Genomic DNA, 21602 nt, shown 5'->3' with positions numbered 1-21602 from the left:
AGAACTTGTTTTCCTGATGATTTTGATATATCATATGACTGATTTGGAGTTCAATAACATGTTCAAAATTGAGTTTAATTTTCGAATTTTGAAATTAGGGTTTATAACACGTATGAATATTCTTAATTGAAATTTAGGGCTTTTTGTTCCAAGGGTTATTAGATGTTCTAGATGGGTGGGTTTTGTTCCCCTTGAAATTTATAATCGATTGGTGTATAGCTTGTTAACAAACGATCCCTGGTTTGAAGGAAGTTGTCATTTGAAGTTTACGTCAAGCTCGCCGGAAACCGGCGAACTTCTCGGCCAATTTCCGGCCAACTCAGGGGTTATTAGAATGATTTGATTGCATGGTTATGTTCGTGGTGTTATGTAGATTAAATCTGGAGCTTGTGGAGGTGTGCGGATTCCGGAAACACCGTCTCCGGCGAGACAGGCCATTTTCCGGCGACGGTGGGGGGTGCAAAATTGCACTTTAGTCCCTGTTGTTTTTAAAATAATGAAGTTCAGTCCCTATAGTTTGTAAACTTTGCAAAAATAGGATTCTTGTTTATAAATTATTTAAAAATCATATTTCCTATTTATTTTAATTATAAAAATTCTTTTATAATTATTGAAAATTCCAAAAATTATTATTTTAATTCCAAAAATGATTTTTAATTCAAAAATAAATCTGAATTAATTAGTTAATAATTAATTAGCTAATTGGTCAATTAATTCGAAAAATAATTGATTAATTGATTTAATTAATTATTAATTGATTTAATTAATTATTAATTGATTTTAATTAATTATTTAATTAGATTTAATTATTTATTAATGATTTAAAAATTTCGAAAAATAGTTTCGAGCTGTAAAATATTATTTTAAATTGTTTTCAAGGCTCGATAATTATTAGAAAACTATTTTGAAGCCAGATTTGGTCAACCAAACCCTATCTATTTCTTTAAAATTGACCCAACGACCCGTTTTGATTCTAGAACAATATTTTAAAAATCATATTAAATACCCGACATACTGTTTATAACCCGAGACTTCCTTATAAATGAAATTTCATTGATTGTTTGACGTGCTATGTGCTATATATGACTTTTTGTTTGATTGTCGGTCTATATGTTCATTGTTTACTTGTTTTTAGCATGATTTTCAATCCGTTAGTCGGATTTGGGTAAAACGAAGGGTAGATGGAAGTGTATACTGAATAGAATCATATGAGTTAAGTATTGATAGATACTTATGGTATGTGAGCAAAAGAGGCAAGGCGTAGGAAAGGGAAACAGATAGTTGAGGAGTAGGAGATTGTGATTGGAAATTGGTGAAGTATAGCAAGCTAGTACTAGGCAAGTGTTCTGAACTTTCTCGAGATATATTGTAGATAATTGATAGCTCTGTTTTATATTGCAAGTTCTTTGAAGCACTGAACCCTAAACCTTGATTTTCAGCTATTGACCTTTGAGCCGTAAACCTTATTATTTCTGAACCGTTGATTGTTAAATCCGCGAACACGAACCACAGATATACGATACTACTCCAAAAATACATGCAACTAAATACCAAACACTGAATCAAATTGCTTACATATTCAAACCATTGCACCTTACGCTCTGAAAGACCAAATCCTTGTAACCTTGAAACTTTGATTCTTTTGTTATCCATTTCTTTCACCATTTGATGGCCATATTTCATTTGTGAAGATTGAAACCATTGTAATAACCCCAAAATTTTGGACTTTTTGTAACCCTTATGAATAGTGATTTTGCTGATTATGCTGAATAAGAAAACTTTTCATGCCACACTATGTAGGGGTTCTTTTATTGATATTCTGAGATCTTATTAGTACTCTAGGTGGTATATAAGTGTATGTAAAGATCGTCATAATTCAAATTCGAACACTTTGATTTTTCCCGAAAACCCACCAGATACAGAAAGAATTAAGTATAAGGTAACATGATTAAAAGGATTTTAATTCAATGACTATAAGAGAGGATCATAAAAGGAATATAAAATATTGAGAAAGGTTTAAGGGAACCTAAGTAATGAGATCCCGGGTATGATCCCTCAAATGATAAACGAGAACGAAAGTTAAGCGAACCGTATAACAGATAAGCGGTCATTAGCCAAGTAATTAGGGGTTAATCAAAGAGGTTAGTGGGTGATGATGTCATCACACCAACAAGAAGAAGACAAGTGTAAGAAGATGACATAAGAAGGGTGACATAAGCATGACAAGGAGAAGTCTTTTGTTGGATGATTCTAGGCCAAGTAAAAGTTACCATGGTAAAATTTCTAATTAATTGTCAAAGCCAAAAGGGAATCAACCAACAAATAACATAACACAAAAAAATCAAGAAGCTCACTTTGTTCCTCAAGAACAAAGCTCTCGGCCTTTTTCCATTTCAAAAGAAAAGAAAATCCAAATTCAAGTTCCAAGCATTGTTAAATTGTGAGGTAATTATCCAAGGTTCCTTGTTCATAGATATAGCTATCTTATGAATCTAAGCTTCCATTTCCTTCACAATCTCTTCCAATAATTCATGGAAGAAGAGGATGAATAGTGTTTTCAAGATCTTGAAATTTTTGATCTTGTGTTTTCTTTAGATAAAGCTTTAGTAAGGATTTTCAAGGGTTGTTTCAAGCTCCTTAAGTTACTTCTACTCACCAAGGAAGGTATAATCTCATACCCTAACCTTACTTTTGATTATTTAGAGCTTTTTATGCTATTTTTAGTTCTTGGGAGGAATGATTCATGTATATTTAGAGTTGGGTTGGTTTTGTAATGAGTTTGAAGTTGTAAATCTTGATTATTGGTTAATGAACTTAAGTATAAGCTTTTAGTTAATGTTTTAGGGTAGTATAAATTGGAAATATTGAGATGTTGGTGCTATTGTAGTAAAGTATGGATGGAGTTTGGTTGTAGTGATGATTGTGGGTTGATTTGTGGATTGATTGGAATGGTATAAATTTGGTAATCGCGTAAATATAGTCGTCGTAATGCCCAATTTACCTTAGACTATTTTTGTTCTTAACTTCAGGACCCGTGAGCTCACTGTTAGGTTTTGACCATTGCCCTAATTAGATATTTCATGTTACAAGCTTCGTTTTGATATGTGGTTTTCTTGAATCCGATGTACGGTTTAGGAGAAACGACCATTTTAAGTAATGGCGTTTCACGAACGAACCATTACCCCTCGCCTTACTTTAAAACCTTGGTTAAGGCCCTTAAATGACTAATTGGAGTATGAAACAATTATGTAAAGTGGAATAGGCAGTTGGTAGAGTACTCGCAAAAGAATCTCCTTAAAATTCTTAATGGTTAATTTATTAAAAATGGTGGAGCTGAGGGTACTCGAGCGACTTAAGTGAATCGTTAAGGGTATAAGCGACCATAAGAGAACATTAGAGTCTAATTGGTTAAAGTCTAGATTCTTAAGCGACTTTGGTTTAATTTCGACTTATGTTGTTGTTCATAGGTTATCGGACCCACTCTAAGCTTAAGTCTATCCGGGAACACTCAGGAAAGTTTTCTACCCGTTATATTGTTGTTGTGATGTATATATGTATATGCATTATCTTGTGATAGATGAAAGAGATATGTCCTAAGTCCAATCATGTATGAGGATTTAGGAATAACTTTTATGTAATATGTTTTGATTTTATTGATATTAATAAAAGACTTGTTTTATTTTTATTGTGGGCTCTATCTATTTAAATGTTTAAATAAGATATACCACAGTTTAGAGTAAAGTTTTTTTATGGATTGTGATGAGATCATAATAAAGAGACCTAAAAGATGATAACTCTAAACTTAAATATTCGTGGTCATAGCATTACTAACTGGTAATTAATAATCCGCAAAGATCGGTACATACTATGCTTGCTTCATTATGAAGGATGTCTGTTCTCATAGACATTTGTGTGGTGACACTATAGCTAGTATGTAGGTGCTTATTATAGAATAAGTTCACTGAACATGATTCACAACAACTGATGGAGTTCACTCACGTGTCAGCAGTTATTCACATAGTGATAGTTGTACAAGTATCCTTAGACTTGAGGTCATCATAGTCATCTTGTGTACAATGAACTCTGCTTTGGTTTAGTTCTTAGTCTCAAGGGACAATTATAAGGGCTCTACTGAGTATAGGAATTTGTACACGAAGATAGTGTATGATCAATAAAGGATCTACCCCTTCCAGTGTAGGAAGAGAATGTTCAATGCTGATCCACTTATGTTAGTTCAGGAATCTCTGGCCAGAGTGAATGAAATTAGAAAGGAGTTTCTAATTTACGTTAAATAGAACTAAGCATAGTGAATGGGAAAGCAAGTGATTAAATAAGATAGGCTTGACACAAGTTCCATGCCTTGTATTTAATCGTGACATTGCAGGGTAGAAGGAATTAATTGTACGGTAACTACTCACTAAATAGGTTCTTGGCATTCTAAGCAGTGAATTCGTATTATCCGGATAGTCGCGATATGCTGAGAAGTATCCTTCACGATGTAGAATAAATATGATTAATTAATTAATCATATTGAATGAATTAGAGAATTTATATAAATAATGATAAAATAGTTTTATTATTATTTATTTCTACTACCGGCTTAATATTGAACCTACAGGGTCACACCATAAAAGAGAATGATTTAATGGTGGAGGAATTAATTAATAATGGCTGATAATTATTTATTTATAAAATTAATAATTAATTGGCAAATTTAATAATTGATTAAATGAGATTTAATTGATTATAAATTAATTAAGAAAAGGTTCTTAATATTATTAATTAAGAATTTAATTTTTGGAAATTAAATCAAGTGAGAGAATTATTTCTAAAGAGTTTAGAAAAAGGATTAATAATTAAAAGGTGTTTTAATTATTAGTGAGAATAATAAAGGGTTAATAATAATAATATTTTATGGCAAAATTTTCAGCTGAAAATTTTGCCTATAAATATACTATTATAAACCCTATTTTTGCCTCAACCAAAAAGATTTACAAAACCCTAATTCTCTCCATCTCCTCCTCCTTCATTACATCGTTTTCTTGGTGGATACTGATGGAGTGCTTAACACTTGAGGAGCAGCTGCTAAGGATCTCCGTTCATCATTTTTGGATCGCCATTAAAGACCTCCATCTTTCCATTAACGTAAAGTTTCTTAAGGTAAACATACTGAACTACGAATTAAATATTATTTTTCGCATGGATCCTGCGGAGGGTTTTGGTTTTTTAAGATTTAAATTTACGTTTTTGTTGCGTTTATGTGCTAATAACCCTTCAATGGTATCAGAGCTACTTGCGAAATTTTTTTAATTCGTTTATGTGTTTAACTGTTTTCGATATATGAGCATGTACGTGATTCGCCATGATTTGATGTTGATATAATATGCTTATATATGTATGGTTTTGAATATATGATATTCATGTGAGTTGTATAATCATAAGATGATTATGTAATCTGTATATATACTGATATATACATGATTTATGTTTGTTCTAATTATGAGAATCATATTAGATACGGATTCTGAATTGGCTGCTGCAGATTTGCTGAAATCTGGGTCTGGTGTCCGATTTACGCAAACGAATACCTTATTACATAGGTAAACGAGCGTCTGAACAAAACTGATAGCTAAAGTTATCAACGACTCGTCTGTAAGGTGTTTAACGTCGTGTACTGCCCGTAAACAGTGATTCCTGTTTTTCTGATTTGATTCTGATTTTTCTGATTTTTGTCATATTTTCTTTTTATGATTAGATCATGGATAATATGATATGTTAAGATCAGATTATGTGTTTTAACATGCTTTTATGTGTTGTATGAGCATGGTGGATGGTTATGGCCTTTCGACCTTAGTGTAATGGTTTTGGTTTTGGTTTTAAATATGACTTGCATGTCGTCAATCTTTGTAATCATAAATCTCGATTGTAACTCGAGTTATTCTTGTAAGTTCATTAGATTAGTTTTACTTTCAATCATGTAATGTAATTGAAGACTCAAGAAAGATATCCAATGGAGGTGATACAAAGAAGAAGACGAGGCATACAAGAAGTCTGAACAAAGAAGAAGACTTATATAATAATAGTTGTATTTATTTCCATCACCATATTAGATTAACCTTGATCTTTATCATGAGCTTGATAAAGATCACATAGGATGGGGCCATAACCAAACACATTTACTTTATTGCACTTTACATTTTTTTGTTTATTTAATTTTATATATGAGATATATGCCTATGTTTACCATGCGATGAAATATTTAGGTGAACTTAAATCAATATAAGGCGTGCTCTAGAAAATCTAGAATAGGAATCGTTTCTTGCCTTAACAATAAATATTATGAATACGATCATGAGATTCTTGAGTTTATGAAACACGTAATTGAATATGAATTTTTAATATTGAGAGAAAGGATGATTCTGTCAACAACAGATTTCTATATGTAAGAAAGGGTTATTAAGTGACGCCTCTTGACAATGCTCCACCCGATCTGGGAATCATCTGATTATCGATTATTGATTTGAAATATTTAATTTAAAAGGAAGAATCTCTTTATAATATGATTATGATTGTAACGTTATATAATCCCTCTAAAATTAAATAATATCAAGTAGTAATTGGCCAATGACACAACGGGCTTGTGTCGGTCATAGCCTTCCAACATGGTAGAAAGTGGTTCTTATTTTTAAATCATTGTCGTTTCGTGCTACTGCCGAGGGCTTTGATTTCGAAATAAGAAATACTTGTCTATTACATAGAGATGTGTACATTGAATTAGAATCTAAAGGTCGGTATGTGCTACAGCCGTGGGCCGTTGGAGACTGATTCAATTGTACGAAATGTTGGGTTAGACTTGACTTAGAATATTGAGTTTTTCGTGCCACAACCGTGACTCAATTATTCAAGAGGCTAAACTTATATTAGGGAATAACATAAGATGTAATTGACAAGAGTTGTCTGCCTATTGAACATCACATGACGTTTCGTGCCACAACCGAGGTTGTGTGATGGAATGTACGATCCCTATTCCCACTAGCATTATGAATGCTTAATTTTCACTTAGGGGGTTGGAAAAATTAGATAAACTGGTGGGAGACACTTTTGAATAAAGACCCGATTCATATAGTGTTTTGAAATGAAATTGAATATTTGCTAAGTGTTGTTATGTGTTTATCATTTACAGATTTACTATATTCGTCATGTCTTCTGCACTATCACTCCGGAGCATACTAGATGCTCACAAGTTGACTGGTCCTAATTTAGCTATTTGTTTTCACTGTAACAAGTTGGGGCACTGGAAGAGGAACTGCAAGGTTTACCTTGCAGAATTGAAGAAGAAGGGTAGTGAGACTACCGCTTTTGATTCAGGCATGTTCATGATCGAAGTTAATATGTTACTAGGTCAAATTTCTACTTGGGTATTAGATACCGCCTGTGGTTCTCATATTTGTAATTCGTTGCAAGGACTAAAGTAAAGTAGGACTCTTGAAAAAGATGAGGTGATTCTACGTATGGGTAATGGAGCAAGGGTTGCGGCCATATCTGTAGGATCATTTAGTTTACATATGCCTACGGGAAAGACTATTATTTTGAATAATTGTTATTACGTTCCCTCTATTGTGAGGAATATTGTTTCTATTCCTATATTGGATGTGGATGGTTTTTCATTTATTATTAAGAATAATGAATGTTCTATCCTTAGAGATAATGTTCTTTTTGGACGTGGCATTTTAAATAATGATCTGTGTGTATGTGACGTAGAGCATGATTTACTTCAGATTGAACAAACTAATAAAAGAAAACGAGATGATGGAAATCTGACCTATTTATGGCACTGTAGGCTAGGTCATATTAGTGAAAATAGACTGCGGACATTGCATAAGGAAGGGTTACTTGACCCCTTTAATTTTAAATCATATCCTACATGCGAGTCTTGTCTATTGGGTAAAATGACCAAATCTCCATTTAGTGGACATGGAGAGAGGGCTGCAGATTTGCTAGGATTGGTACACACAGATGTATGTGGACCATTGTCTACGCAAGCCATGGGTGGATTTTCGTACTGCATTACTTTCATAAATGATAGATCTAGATTCGGATATGTGTATTTGATGAAACACAAGTCTGAAGCCTTTGAAAAATTTAAAGAATATAAACATGAAGTGGAGAAACAAACCAAACACAGTATTATAACTCTTCGATCAGATCGAGGTGGTGAATACTTGAATGGAGAGTTTCTAGATTATCTCAAAGAAAATGGTATAGTCTCTCAGTGGACTCCTCCATATACTCCACAGTTAAATGGGGTATATGAAAGGAGAAATCGAACTTTGTTAGATATGGTTCGAACCATGATGAGCTATTATAATCTTCCAGTATTCCTATGGGGTTATGCATTGGAAACCTCAACATATTTATTGAATAAGGTGCCTTCCAAATCTGTTCCTCAAACACCATATGAGATATGGAAAGAAAGGAAACCGAGTCTTAAACACGTTAAGATTTGGGGATGTCCAGCTTATGTCAAGAAAGTTGACCCAGATAAGCTGGAATCTCGATCCGTAAAATGTAATTTTGTGGGATATCCTAAAGAGACTTTGGGGTATTACTTTTACACCGATCATCGGGTGTTTGTCTCCAGACATGCTACCTTTTTGGAAAAGGAGTTTATCCTTGAAGGAAACAGTGGGAGCAAAATTGAACTTGATGAAGTTCAAGAAGCACAAACTACTACGGATCAAGTGGAAACACCTGTTCAGACTGTACAACCTTCTGTGGAACAGCCCATTCGTAGGAAAAGGAGAGTGTCTCACCAACCTGAGTAGTATTATGGCCTTGTCATTGAGAATGACAATGAGTTGTCAATCATTGATGATGACAACCCTGTGACCTATAATGAGGCTATGAGTTGTGTTGACTCAGAGAAATGGCATAGTGCCATGAAATCTGAAATGGAATCTATGTATACCAACCAAGTATGGACTCTGGTTGAGGCGCCTGAAGGTGTTAAGCCTATTGGGTGCAAGTGGGTATACAAAAGAAAGATTAGAGCAGATGGCCAGGTGGAGACCTATAAGGCCAGGCTCGTGGCAAAAGGATTCAAACAAAGGCAAGGGATTGACTTTGATGAAACTTTTTTGCCTGTAGCCCTGTTAAAATCAATTCGGATTTTGCTTGCGATTGCTGCTTACTACGACTATGAGATCTGGCAAATGGACGTGAAAACGGCCTTCCTCAATGGGAAACTTGAGGAGGAAGTGTATATGACACAGCCAGAGGGTTTTCTTTCCAAGGGAAATGAACACCTAGTGTGTAAGCTGTTGTGAACCATATATGGTTTAAGGCAAGCTTCTCGTAGATGGAACATCCGTTTTGATGAGACAATCAAAGAGTTTGGTTTTATCAAAAACATAGATGAACCATGTGTCTACAAGAAGGTTAGTGGGAGCACGGTAACATTTCTTGTATTGTATGTGGATGACATACTTCTTATAGGAAATGATATACTGATGCTACAATCAGTCAAAGTATGGCTATCAAAGAACTTCACCATGAAGGACTTGGGAGAAGCATCCTACATTCTCGGTATGAAGATCTATAGAGATAGATCTAGAAGAATGATAGGTCTTCCCAGGGTACATACATCCAGAAAGTGCTTAAAAGGTTTAGCATGGAAAACTCCAAAAGAGGTCTCATACCGATGAGCCATGGAGTGTCCCTTTTTGAAAAAATGTCTCCTAAGACACTTGAGGAAAGAAAGCGTATGAGTAAGATTCCTTATACTTCAGCAATAGGATCTATCATGTACACGATGTTGTGTACAAGGCCTGATGTTGCTTATTCAATTAGTGTGACGAGCAGATATCAGTCCAATCCAGGTGAAGACCACTGGAAAGCAGTGAAAAACATCCTTAAGTACTTGCGAAGGACTTAGGACATTTTCCTTGTTTTTGGTGGTGGATCTGAGTTGAAAATAGAGGGTTATACTGACTCTAATTTTCAATCAGAAAGTGATAGCAAATCCATGACAGGGTACGTGTTTACTCTGAATGGTGGTGCAATTCAGATTGTTGAAAAAGGAGATGTCAACGTCGAGAGAGTTGACACACATAACAACATAGCAGACCCACTCACAAAGTCACTTTCTCAGAGTCACTTTGATCGTCATAAAGACAAGATGGGTATTAGATACCAGAGTGATTGGCTTTAGTACAAGTGGGAGATTGAAAGAGATATGTCCTAAGTCCAATCATGTATGAGGATTTAGGAATAACTTTTATGTAATATGTTTTGATTTCATTGATATTAATAAAAGACTTGTTTTGTTTTTATTTAAATGTTTAAATAAGATATACCACAGTTTATGGATTGTGATGAGATCATAATAATGAGACCTAAAAGATGATAACTCTAAACTTTAATAGTTCCTGGTCGTAGGATTACTAACTGGTAATTAATAATCCGCAAAGATCGGTACATACTATGCTTACTTCATTATGAAGGAAGTCTGTTCTCATAGATATTTGTGTGGTGACACTATAGCTAGTATGTAGGTGCTTATTATAGAATAAGTTTACTGAACATGACTCACACAGCTGAACAACTGATGGAGTTCACTCACGTGTCAGCAGTTGTTCACATAGTGATAGTTGTACAAGTATCCTTAGACTTGAGGTCATCATAGTCATCTTGTGTACACTGAACTGTGCTTTAGTTTAGTTCTTAGTCTCAAGGGACAATTATAAGGGCTCTACTGGGTATAGGAATTTGTACACGAAGATAGTGTATGATCAATAAAGGATCTACCCCTTCCAGTGTAGGAAGAGAATGTTCAATGCTGATCCACTTATGTTAGTTCAGGAATCTCTGGCCAGAGTGAATGAAATTAGAAAGGAGTTTCTAATTTACATTAAATAGACCTAAGCATAGTGAATGGGAAAGCAAGTGATTACATAAGATAGGCTTGACACAAGTTCCATGCCTTGTATTTAATCGTGACATTGCAGGGTAGAAGGAATTAATTGTACGGTAACTACTCACTGAATAGGTTCTTGGCATTCTAAGCAGTGAATTCGTATTATCCGGATAGTCGCGATATGCTGAGAAGTATCCCTCACGATGTAGTATAAATATGATTAATTAATTAATCATATTGAATGAATTAGAGAATTTATATAAATAATGATAAAATAGTTTTATTATTATTTATTTCTACTACCGGCTTAATATTGAACCTACAGGGTCACACCATATAAGAGAATGATTTAATGGTGGAGGAATTAATTAATAATGGCTGATAATTATTTATTTATGAAATAAATAAATAATTGGCAAATTTAATAATTGATTAAATGAGATTTAATTGATTATAAATTAATTAAGAAAAGGTTCTTAATATTATTAATTAAGAATTTAATTTTTGGAAATTAAATCAAGTGAGAGAATTATTTCTAAAGAGTTTAGAAAAAGGATTAATAATTAAAAGGTGTTTTAATTATTAGTGAGAATAATAAAGGGTTAATAATAATAATATTTTATGAGAAAATTTTCAGCTGAAAATTTTGCCTATAAATATACTATTATAAACCCTATTTTTGCCTCAACCAAAAAGATTTACAAAACCCTAATTCTCTTCATCTCCTCCTCCTTCATTACATCGTTTTCTTGGTGGATACCGGTGGAGTGCTTCACACTTGAGGAGCAGCTGCTAAGGATCTCCGTTCATCATTTTTGGATTGCCATTAAAGACCTCCATATTTTCATTAACGTAAAGCTTCTTAAGGTAAACATACTGAACTACGAATTAAATATTAATTTTCGCATGGATCCTGCGGAGGGTTTTGGTTTTTTAAGATTTAAATTTATGTTTTCATTGCGTTTATGTGCTAAAAACCCTTCAATAGATGCATGATTGTTATTAGCAAATCTTACGGTATATTGGAGCATGCTGATATGGTTTATATGCATGCCTGTTTCATAATCTTGATATCTAATTGTTGATTCAAATGCTTATAAGTTGCATAATACCTATGCTAGAGATAAGCAGTAGTTGCGTATACCCTTACTATAGGAGACCCAAAGGTTAACATTTTCTAAACAGGGAGTCGATGTTCCCGAGTATATTATATATATATATTTATATATATATAGATATAGTTTTCCAACTTTTAATCGGATAAGGTTTATTCGATAACTTTATTTTATTTAATGAATATTTGGTTAATGATTATCTTATGTATGACAAAGATTTTCAAAAAAATGTTGAGACAAGGTTAGATATATGAGATCACCTTGCAACGATATTTTTTATACAGTTATAAACTGGAACACTGTGTTTATTATGCATGGAAGAGGACTTCCAAGATTTTGAAAAGTATATGTACATATATACTGAATATTTTACGACTTGGTCACGTTAAGATGTCAAACTTGGTTTATTTATTATTGACCAAGACTTTCATGAGTACTATGAGAATGCTCATATATTGTTAATTATTATACATATTATTTCAGTGGGCTTGTTGCTCACCCTTGCTTTCTTTTTTCATCACACTACAACTGATAGAAAAGATAAACAGGACCAAGCTCCCAATTCGCAAGCGGTTAGGAAATGTTCTGCAGTTTTCTGGAGGCGTTGATGTCGCAGTAGCTGAGGTAGGAATTACCAATAGTCTAGGCTTTCAACTGTTGATGCACCAGACTTATGTATCTATATGAATTGTAATAATGGCAAGGAAATGTAAATTTATTCAGAAACCCTTTTGTGGTATAATGACTTATAATTGTGGAATAAAATGACTTGTGTTGTTTTTGGTATTCATCTCTGAGACTATAACTTGTGGTATGTGTGTGTATATTGTGGGGTCACAGTACGCAGTGGTTGGTTGTTTATTAAGATTAAGAGTTGTTATGGGAATTGGAACTCGTGATAACCCGGATCCCCGACCCCGAATTTGGGGGTGTTACAACCATCTTATTATTGGACATCCAATGTTGCTTATCATTCTGTTTATTGCCTTGCATTGTTTATTCTGTTAATATGTTAGAATTGGATTGTTTTATAACATTGTGGACCAGATTCATGGTCAGACCAGATTGGTGGTCAAGTTAGGCCAATATGTGCCTTGGATCCAGTAATTAGAGCAGAGCTGTGTGCCTTGCTCGGGGTTAGTGCGTGACTGATCAGCAGCCTAACCTTGGTTTTTAAAATAAAAATATAATATCCAATTCTAAATCATTATTCATTGTTCACTTGATACCTTAACTCTTTTCACTTGATGATCATTATTCTCAGTCTTGTCAATGTGACTTGCTGAGCTAGTTAGCTCATTTGTGCGATGTTGTTTATGTTCTTTTCGAGTTAAGAAAGAACATGTTGGTAGCGAGGATCCCCAAACCAGTGCGAGAGCTAGGGGTCCAGGTTGATCGAGTTAAGCTAGCTGACAGCTTTTAAAATAGTTTAAGTTTATGAAGTTTGTAATAATGTTTAATATTCAGTTGTAAGTTTGAATAGTTGGGATTTGGGCGTTTGTAATATAAGTGTGTGTGTGTGGCTTGTGTGCATAATTTAACCTGTTGCGGTCCGTGGTAGTTGGTAAGTAGGGTCACTGCATATTATTATTATTATTATTATTATTATTATTATTATTATTATTATTATTATCTTTTTTATTGTTATAAGCAGGTTATAAATAAGGTGTGTGTGTAGACCCCAAACTTCTCACCCGGGTTTGGATTGCACCACAGGTTTGGTATCAGAGCTACAGGTTAAAAGTCACTGACACAAGCCTAGGTTGACGGGAATGGGTAGAGGGTTAGGAATAGAAGTAAGAAATAGAAAGATAGAACGTCGAGAGGTTGAGTGTGACGGTATAACAGGTAATAGTATAATTCGCGTTGTGGTTTGAAATTCTTATATTGCGATATGATTTCTGATAGCAGCAATGGTCGACTATTTCATCCCCATACCAGCTGATCACTCAGAGCCCTCAGTTGGAGGACCATCTTCAGATCCACGTCCTTTTGTTCCACCAGTGTTGGTTATTTTACCTCCACCTATGTTGCAGCCCGTACCACTGCAGGCCATTTCACCCCCAGGTATGAGACCACCTATCACAGGACCCCCACCTGCTAACTCAGGTCTTACCGGTCACTCTGTTACATGTGTACCTTTTCAGTTCTCTTCCTATCCTGTCCCATATCATCAGTTCGAGGCTTGCCTTATGGAGCAGTGATTCCTACGGGGTCAGATTCAGGAGTTATTATATATCATGCGTACTAGAGAGATAGGGAGTTGTGAGAGGCGACTCAGAGAGAGACTCTAGGTGTTTCAGAGAGCAGCTGCTGTGATGATTGCTGAGGCTACTCATGAGGATATCACCCCTGATTTCCTTGTGGAATGGGCTAAGTGGGTTCTAGAGGAACTTGAGGAAATTGAAGGTCCATACTTGCCATGAGCCAGAGGTACATAGATGGAGATGATGATCAGTACTGTTGTGGTTGTTTAGTATGTACAGTAGTGTGTAGTATGTATCAGTAGACTTTTGGGTTGTATTTATAGACTAGATCTGCTGACTAGTGAGTAGGTTTGTTGTACCCTTTTGCTTTTAATTCTGAAGCGTTTTAATGCTTGTACTACCTAAAACTTTTGATCTATATATATCAGTACTTTTTCCTTTCCAGCATTTTCATTTACATTATTGCACCTGTTTTACTTTACCTTATTTATTGCACCAGTTATACCCCTGTGATACCATATACCCTATTCCCTTAACTGTATATATATTCTGTAAAGAAGCATGCAATTTACTTAGTTCAACTGTTACAATTGTTTTCAAAAAGAGATATTTATGTTTTACAAAACTTTTTTTTATGCAAAGGATTTGATTTAAAGGCTAAATAAGTTGTTTGAGTCTTTACAGAAAATGCCTCCCAGAAGAAATACCCGCACCAACACCCAGAATGAAGAAACCAACAACAACAATAACAACCAAGATGATACCAACCAGAATGCAAACCCATGACCCATAGACCCAGCAATAGCCCATATTCTTCAAATCTTGGCTCAACAAACAGTTCACCTGACTCAACAACAACAAAGACAAACCAATCCCCAGGTAACTTTCAAAACTTTTCAGGCGGTAAACCCACCAGAATTCAAGGGTTCCTTAGATCCAATTGAAGCGAATGTTTGGTTAAAGGAAATAGAGAAGTCATTTGCTTTAGTTAAAGTAAAGGAAGAACAGAAGGTGGAGTTTGCAAGTTATTATTTGAAGAATGAGGCCACCTATTGGTGGGAGACTGTGAAGATATTGGAAGGTACAGATGTTATTACTTGGAAGTATTTTCCTCAGTTTGTTCAGGATCAGATGGAGCTGAAGTTTTTAGAGCTAAAGCAAGGAAATATGTCGATAGCTGATTATGAAAGTAAGTTTGAAGAGTTGTTGAGGTATGTGCCATCATATGTAGATACTGACAGGAAGAAGGCCAAGAGATTCCAGCAAGGTCTGAAGCCATGGATCAGAGGGAAGGTAGCCATATTTGAATTGGATACCTATACAGGAGTTGTACAGAAGGCCATGATTGCAGAAACTGAGAGTGAGATATCACAGAAAGAAAAGGAAAGTAAGAAGAGGAAGTTTGAAAGAAATGAAGGACAGTCACAACCAAGGAAGTTTCCAAATTTTAAGAAGGACAAGTTCCAGCCAGGGAGAAATTTTAATTTCAAAAAGAAAAATATAGGAGACGGAGGTTAGGGCAACCGTCTAGTCAATCTGAATCAGCCGAATCAGTTGAGGTTAACTTTTCCCAATTGTCAGGTATGTAGGAAAAAGCACGGAGGAGTTTGTAATAAGTTAAATGTAGTTTGTTTCAAGTGTAATCATAAAGGGCACTATTCGAGGGAGTGCCGCAATCAGCCAGTGAGAGAACCAGTAAACAAGGATCAGCCTACTCGAAATCCAGCGGTTAAAGTTCCAGCTATTGGATTTACATACTTTAAATGTGGGAAGCCAGGACATATAGCCAAAGATTGCAAGACACCAACCCCAGTCAGTAATGCATTGAGAATAATGGGATCTACTCCGACAGTAAATGAGACTCCAAGGGCTAGAGTTTATTATATATCTGTGAAGGATGCTATCCAGGATACTGATGTCATGGCAGGTACGCTTAATGTAAATTCTTTATGTGCCAAAGTGTTAATAGATTCGGGGGTGACTCGATCGTTTATTTCACAAGATTTTGTTAATAAGTTAAATTATCCAGTTGAGTATTTAAATGAAATAATGACTGTGGAATTAGTAAATCAAGAACGTATATCTGTTAATCAAGTTTGAGGGAATTGTGATATTGAGATTTATGGTAATAAGTTTTGTGTGGATTTGATACCATTTAAGTTAGGAGAGTTTGACATTATATTAGGAATGGATTGGTTATCTAAGCACGATGCCCAGATAGATTATCGAAATAAGAAGGTAATGGTGAAAACGGCAGACGAGAGGATAGTAACGTTTAAGGTCCAGAAGCAAGCAAAGAAGTTCTTAACGATGATTCAAGCTAAAAAGTTATTACGGCAAGGATGCGAGCATTTCGTTTCTTATGTGATTGATAGAAATCAGGAGCCAGCAAAACTTGGAGATATTCCAGTAGTTAATGAATTTCCAGACGTGTTTCCCGATGAGTTACCAGGACTTCCTCTAGACAGAGAAATTGAGTTTGCGATCGACTTAGCACCTGGAACGGAACCAGTATCCAAGGCCCCGTACATTATGGCGCCCGTTCAGATGAAGGAACTAGCAAAGCAATTCCAAGAGTTGTTAGAGAAAGGAGTAATCAGACCCAGAGTATCCTCGTGGGGTGCACCGGTACTATTTGTCAAGAACAAGGATGGAAGCATGAGACTGTACAATCAAGAACAAGTATTCGTTACCCAGAATTGATGATTTGTTTGACCAGTTAAAAGGAGCCAAATACTTCTCCAAGATCGATTTGAAATCGGGATATCACCAACTAAAGATTAAGCCAGAGGATACACCAAAGATAGCTTTCAAAACAAGGTATGGACATTATTAATTTTTAGTGATGTCTTTTGGATTAACCAATGCCCCAGCAGCATTCATGGACCTGATGAACAGAATTTTCAAGGAATACTTGGACAAGTTTGTTATTGTGTTTATAGATGATATTTTGATTTATTCAAAGAAAAAAGAGGATCATGCAGAACATTTGAGGACAGCTTTGGAGTTTTTTATGGAAGAAGAAGTTATATGCTAAATTCTCGAAGTGTGAGTTTTGGTTACAGGAAGTTCAGTTCTTAGGACACATAGTCAGTAATGAAGGGATCAAAGTGGACCCAACGAAGATTGAAGCAAATACAAATTGGGAAAGACCGAGAACACCAACAGAGGTAAGAAGTTTCTTGGGTTAACGGGATATTATCGCCGATTCGTTCAAAATTTCTCAAGAATTGTGACACCATTGACAAAGCTTACACAGAAGAATGAAAAGTTTATATGGAATGATAAATGTGAAGAAAGTTTTCAGGAATTGAAGTGAAGATTAATTACATCACCTGTTTTGTCACTTCTAGATGATCAAGGAAATTTTGTAATCTATAGCGATGCTTCTCATAAAGGACTCAGATGCGTTCTGATGCAGCACAATAAGATTATTGTGTATACGTCAAGGTAATTGAAACCACACGAACAGAAGTATCCTACTCATGATTTGGAGCTAGCAGCCATAGTATTCGCTTTGAAGATTTGGAGACATTATCTATATGGAGAGAAATGCAAGATTTATATTGATCACAAAAGCTTGAAGTACATATTCACACAGAAGGAGCTTAATATGAGACAGAGAAGATGGTTAGAGTTGATTCAGGATTATGATTGCACGATTAACTATCATCCCGGTAAAGCAAATGTTGTAGCGGACGTGTTAAGTCAAAAAGAAAAGTTAGATATGTTATCAGTACCCGAAGAGATATACAAGGAATTTCAGAAATTGGAATTGAAAATCAGAGTTTGCAAGCCTGATGAAGCAAAAACCTATAGTATGACTTTCCAGCCGGAGTTGTTAGAAAATATAAGGAAGTGTCAAGCAGAGATAATGGATCAGGACATTAATCGTTTGGTAGGAGAGGAATTGTGCACGCAAAAGGACGATCAAGGTATTCTTAGGTTTTCTTCTAGAATTTGGATTCCACCAGTGACGGAGTTGAAGAATGAAATTTTATAGGAAGCTCATAATTCAAGGTGTTCAATCCATCTAGGAAGTACCAAGATGTACAGAGACTTAAAGGAAAATTATTGGTGGCCCGATATGAAGAGGGAAATTGCAGAATGGGTTAGCAGATGTTATATATGTCAGAGAGTTAAAGCAGAGCATCAGAGACCAAGTGGATTGTTTCAGCCATTAGAGATTCCAGATTGGAAGTGGGAGCATATTTCCATGGATTTCATAGTCGGATTACCAAGAACAAAAGCCAATCATGATGCCATTTGGGTTATAGTGGACACACTTACCAAGTCAGCTCATTTTCTGCCTATAAATAAAAGATTTTCACTAGACAAGTTAGTCCATATATACCTGAAAGAAATCATAGTTCGTCATGGAGTTCCTGTGTCTATCGTATCCGATCGAGATCCGAGATTTAATTCAAGATTTTGGAAGAGTTTTCAAGAATGTTTGGGATATATCGTGTAATTATTTTTGCTAATAAATAAATATTACGCATGTTCAGTATTTATTCTGTGAATTATTTGTTAAGTGATATATATGTTTGGATGTTTAAAAATAATATAAATTGAGTATTTTAATTTTTATATGTCCAAAATAAAATATAGATAATTGTTATATCTTCCTATTTATTTTTATGTTGATTTATGATTTTATAGGAAATTTATGGATTTTATAAATTCTTTTACTGAGTATTTATAAACTATTTAATTTAATCAGGAACCATCCGACGTCACCCGTTTTTACGTTTTTATAACCCGAAACTCTTTCGAGAACTCATTTCTAACCTAATTGCAATATTCCGAGCATTTTCCATGTTTTGACTTTTTCGATCTGGTGTACGGTTTGTCCTGTGCGGGTCCTGGCGCAATATTTTCGATACAAAATTCGTTTCGATAAATCAATAAAACTCGTACTTTCGATAAATGGGATCTTTTTATTAAACTATTATAATTATCACCTCGTAATACGTGTAACCAGGCATTGAGACCAAGACCGCAGTATAAATTATACTGATTTGGATAATTATCCCGAAAACTGGTACCGTTTGGATCTGTTTTTATAAGTAAACGTACTATTTTATATCCGGAATGACCAACGGGATACTAATTTTCCGTAATTATAAATAGCCTTTACCGTATTTTATTTCGTACCGAAAATCATTTGCAAATACTAATTATATATTTTTACAGAAAAAATACAGATATTCATATAACCTTTCAAGAATTAAACTACAAATCGGAGGTGTTATTGATCTTTGTTTGGAAAGCTTGAGTAACCAAATCGAAGGGTTTGAAGAGTACTATCAGATTCCAGAACTCGTTTTACTTCAGAATCAAAGGTTGATTTTATATATTTTTATTTATTTTTGAAATATTTTGATTAAAAATATGAATTTTTGTACGGATGATTGTTTGAATGATTTGATGCTTGCACGTTGTAGAGCTTATTTTCCTGATGATTTTGATATGTCATATGACTGATTTGGAGTTCAATAACATGTTCAAAATTGAGTTTAATTTTCGAATTTTGAAATTAGGGTTTATAACCCGTATTAATGTTCTTAATTGAAATTCAGGGCTTTTTGTTCCAGGGGTTATTAGATGTTCTAGATGGGTGGGTTTTGTTCCCCTTAAAATTTGCAATCGATTGGTGTATAGCTCGTTAACAAACGATTCCTGGTTTGAAGGGAGTTGTCATTTGAAGTTTACGTCGAGCTCGCCAGAAACCGGCGAACTTCTCGGCCAATTTCCGGCCAACTCAGGGGTTATTAGAATGATTTGATTGGATGGTTGTGTTCCTGGTGTTGTGTAGATTAAATCTGGAGCTTGTGGAGGTGTGAGGATTCCGAGAACGCTGTCTCCGGCGAGACAGGGCATTTTCCGGCGACGGGGGTGCATAATTGCACTTTAGTCCCTGTTGTTTTGAAAAAGATGAAGTTCAGTCCCTGTAGTTTGTAAACTTTGCAAAAATAGGATTCTTGTTTATAAATTATTTAAAAATCATATTTCCTATTTATTTTAATTATAAAAATTCGTTTTTAATTACTGAAAATTCCAAAAATTATTATTTTAATTCCAAAAATTATTTTTAATTCAAAAATAAATCTGAATTAATTAATTTATTAATTTTAGTTAATAATTAATTAGTTAATTGGTCAATTAATTCGAAAATTAATTAATTAATTGATTTAATTAATTAATTATTAATTGATTTTACTTAATTATTTAATTAGATTTAATTATTTATTAATGATTTAAAAATTCCGAAAAATAGTTTCGAGCTTTAAAATATTATTTTAAATTGTTTTCAAGGCTCGATAATTATTAGAAAACTATTTTGAAGTCAGATTTGGCCAACTGAACCCTGTCTATTGCTTTAAAATTGACCCAATGACCCGTTTTGATTCTGAAAAATATTTTAAAAATCATATTAAATACCTGAAAGACGGTTTATGACTCGAGACTTCCTTATAAATGAAATTTCATTGATTGTTTGACGTGCTATGTGCTATATATGACATGTTTGTTTGACTGTCGGTCTATATGTTCGTTGTTTACTTGTTTTTAGCATGATTTTCAATCCGTTAGTCGGATTTGGGTAAAACGAAGGGTAGATAGAAGTGTATACTGAATAGAATCATATGAGTTGAGTATTGATAGATACTTATGGTATGTGAGAAGAAGCGGCAAGGCCTAGGAAAGGGAAACAGATAGTCGAGGAGTAGGAGATTGTGATTGGAAACAGATAGTCGAGGAGTAGGAGATTGTGAATAGAATCATCAGATTGCTTACATATTCAAACCATTGCACCTTACGCTCTGAAAGACCAAATCCTTGTAACCTTGAAACTTTGATTCTTTTGTTATCCATTTCTTTCACCATTTGATGGCCATATTTCATTTGTGAAGATTGAAACCATCTTATTATTGGACATCCAATGTTGCTTATAATTTTGTTTACTGCCTTGCATTGTTTATTCTGTTATTATGTTAGAATTGGATTATTTTATAACATTGTGGACCAGATTTGTGGTCAGACCAGATTGGTGGTCAAGTTAGGCCAATATGTGCCTTGGATCCAGTAATTAGAGCAGAGTTGTGTGTCTTGCTCGGTGTTAGTGCGTGACTGATCAGCAACCTAACATTGGTTTTTAAAATAAAAATATAATATCCAATTCTAAATCATTATTCATTGTTCTCTTGATACCTTAACTCTTTTCACTTGATGATCATTATTCTCAGTCTTGTCAATGTGACTTGCTGAGCTAGTTAGCTCATTTGTGCGATGTTGTTTATGTTCTTTTCCAGTTAAGAAGGAATTTGTTTGTAGCGAGGATCCCCAAACCAGTGCGAGAGCTAG

Source organism: Apium graveolens, chromosome 6 (assembly GCF_009905375.1).
Source record: "Apium graveolens cultivar Ventura chromosome 6, ASM990537v1, whole genome shotgun sequence".
Classification (NCBI taxonomy): Eukaryota; Viridiplantae; Streptophyta; class Magnoliopsida; order Apiales; family Apiaceae; genus Apium; species Apium graveolens.
This window is presented reverse-complemented; position numbering follows the sequence as displayed.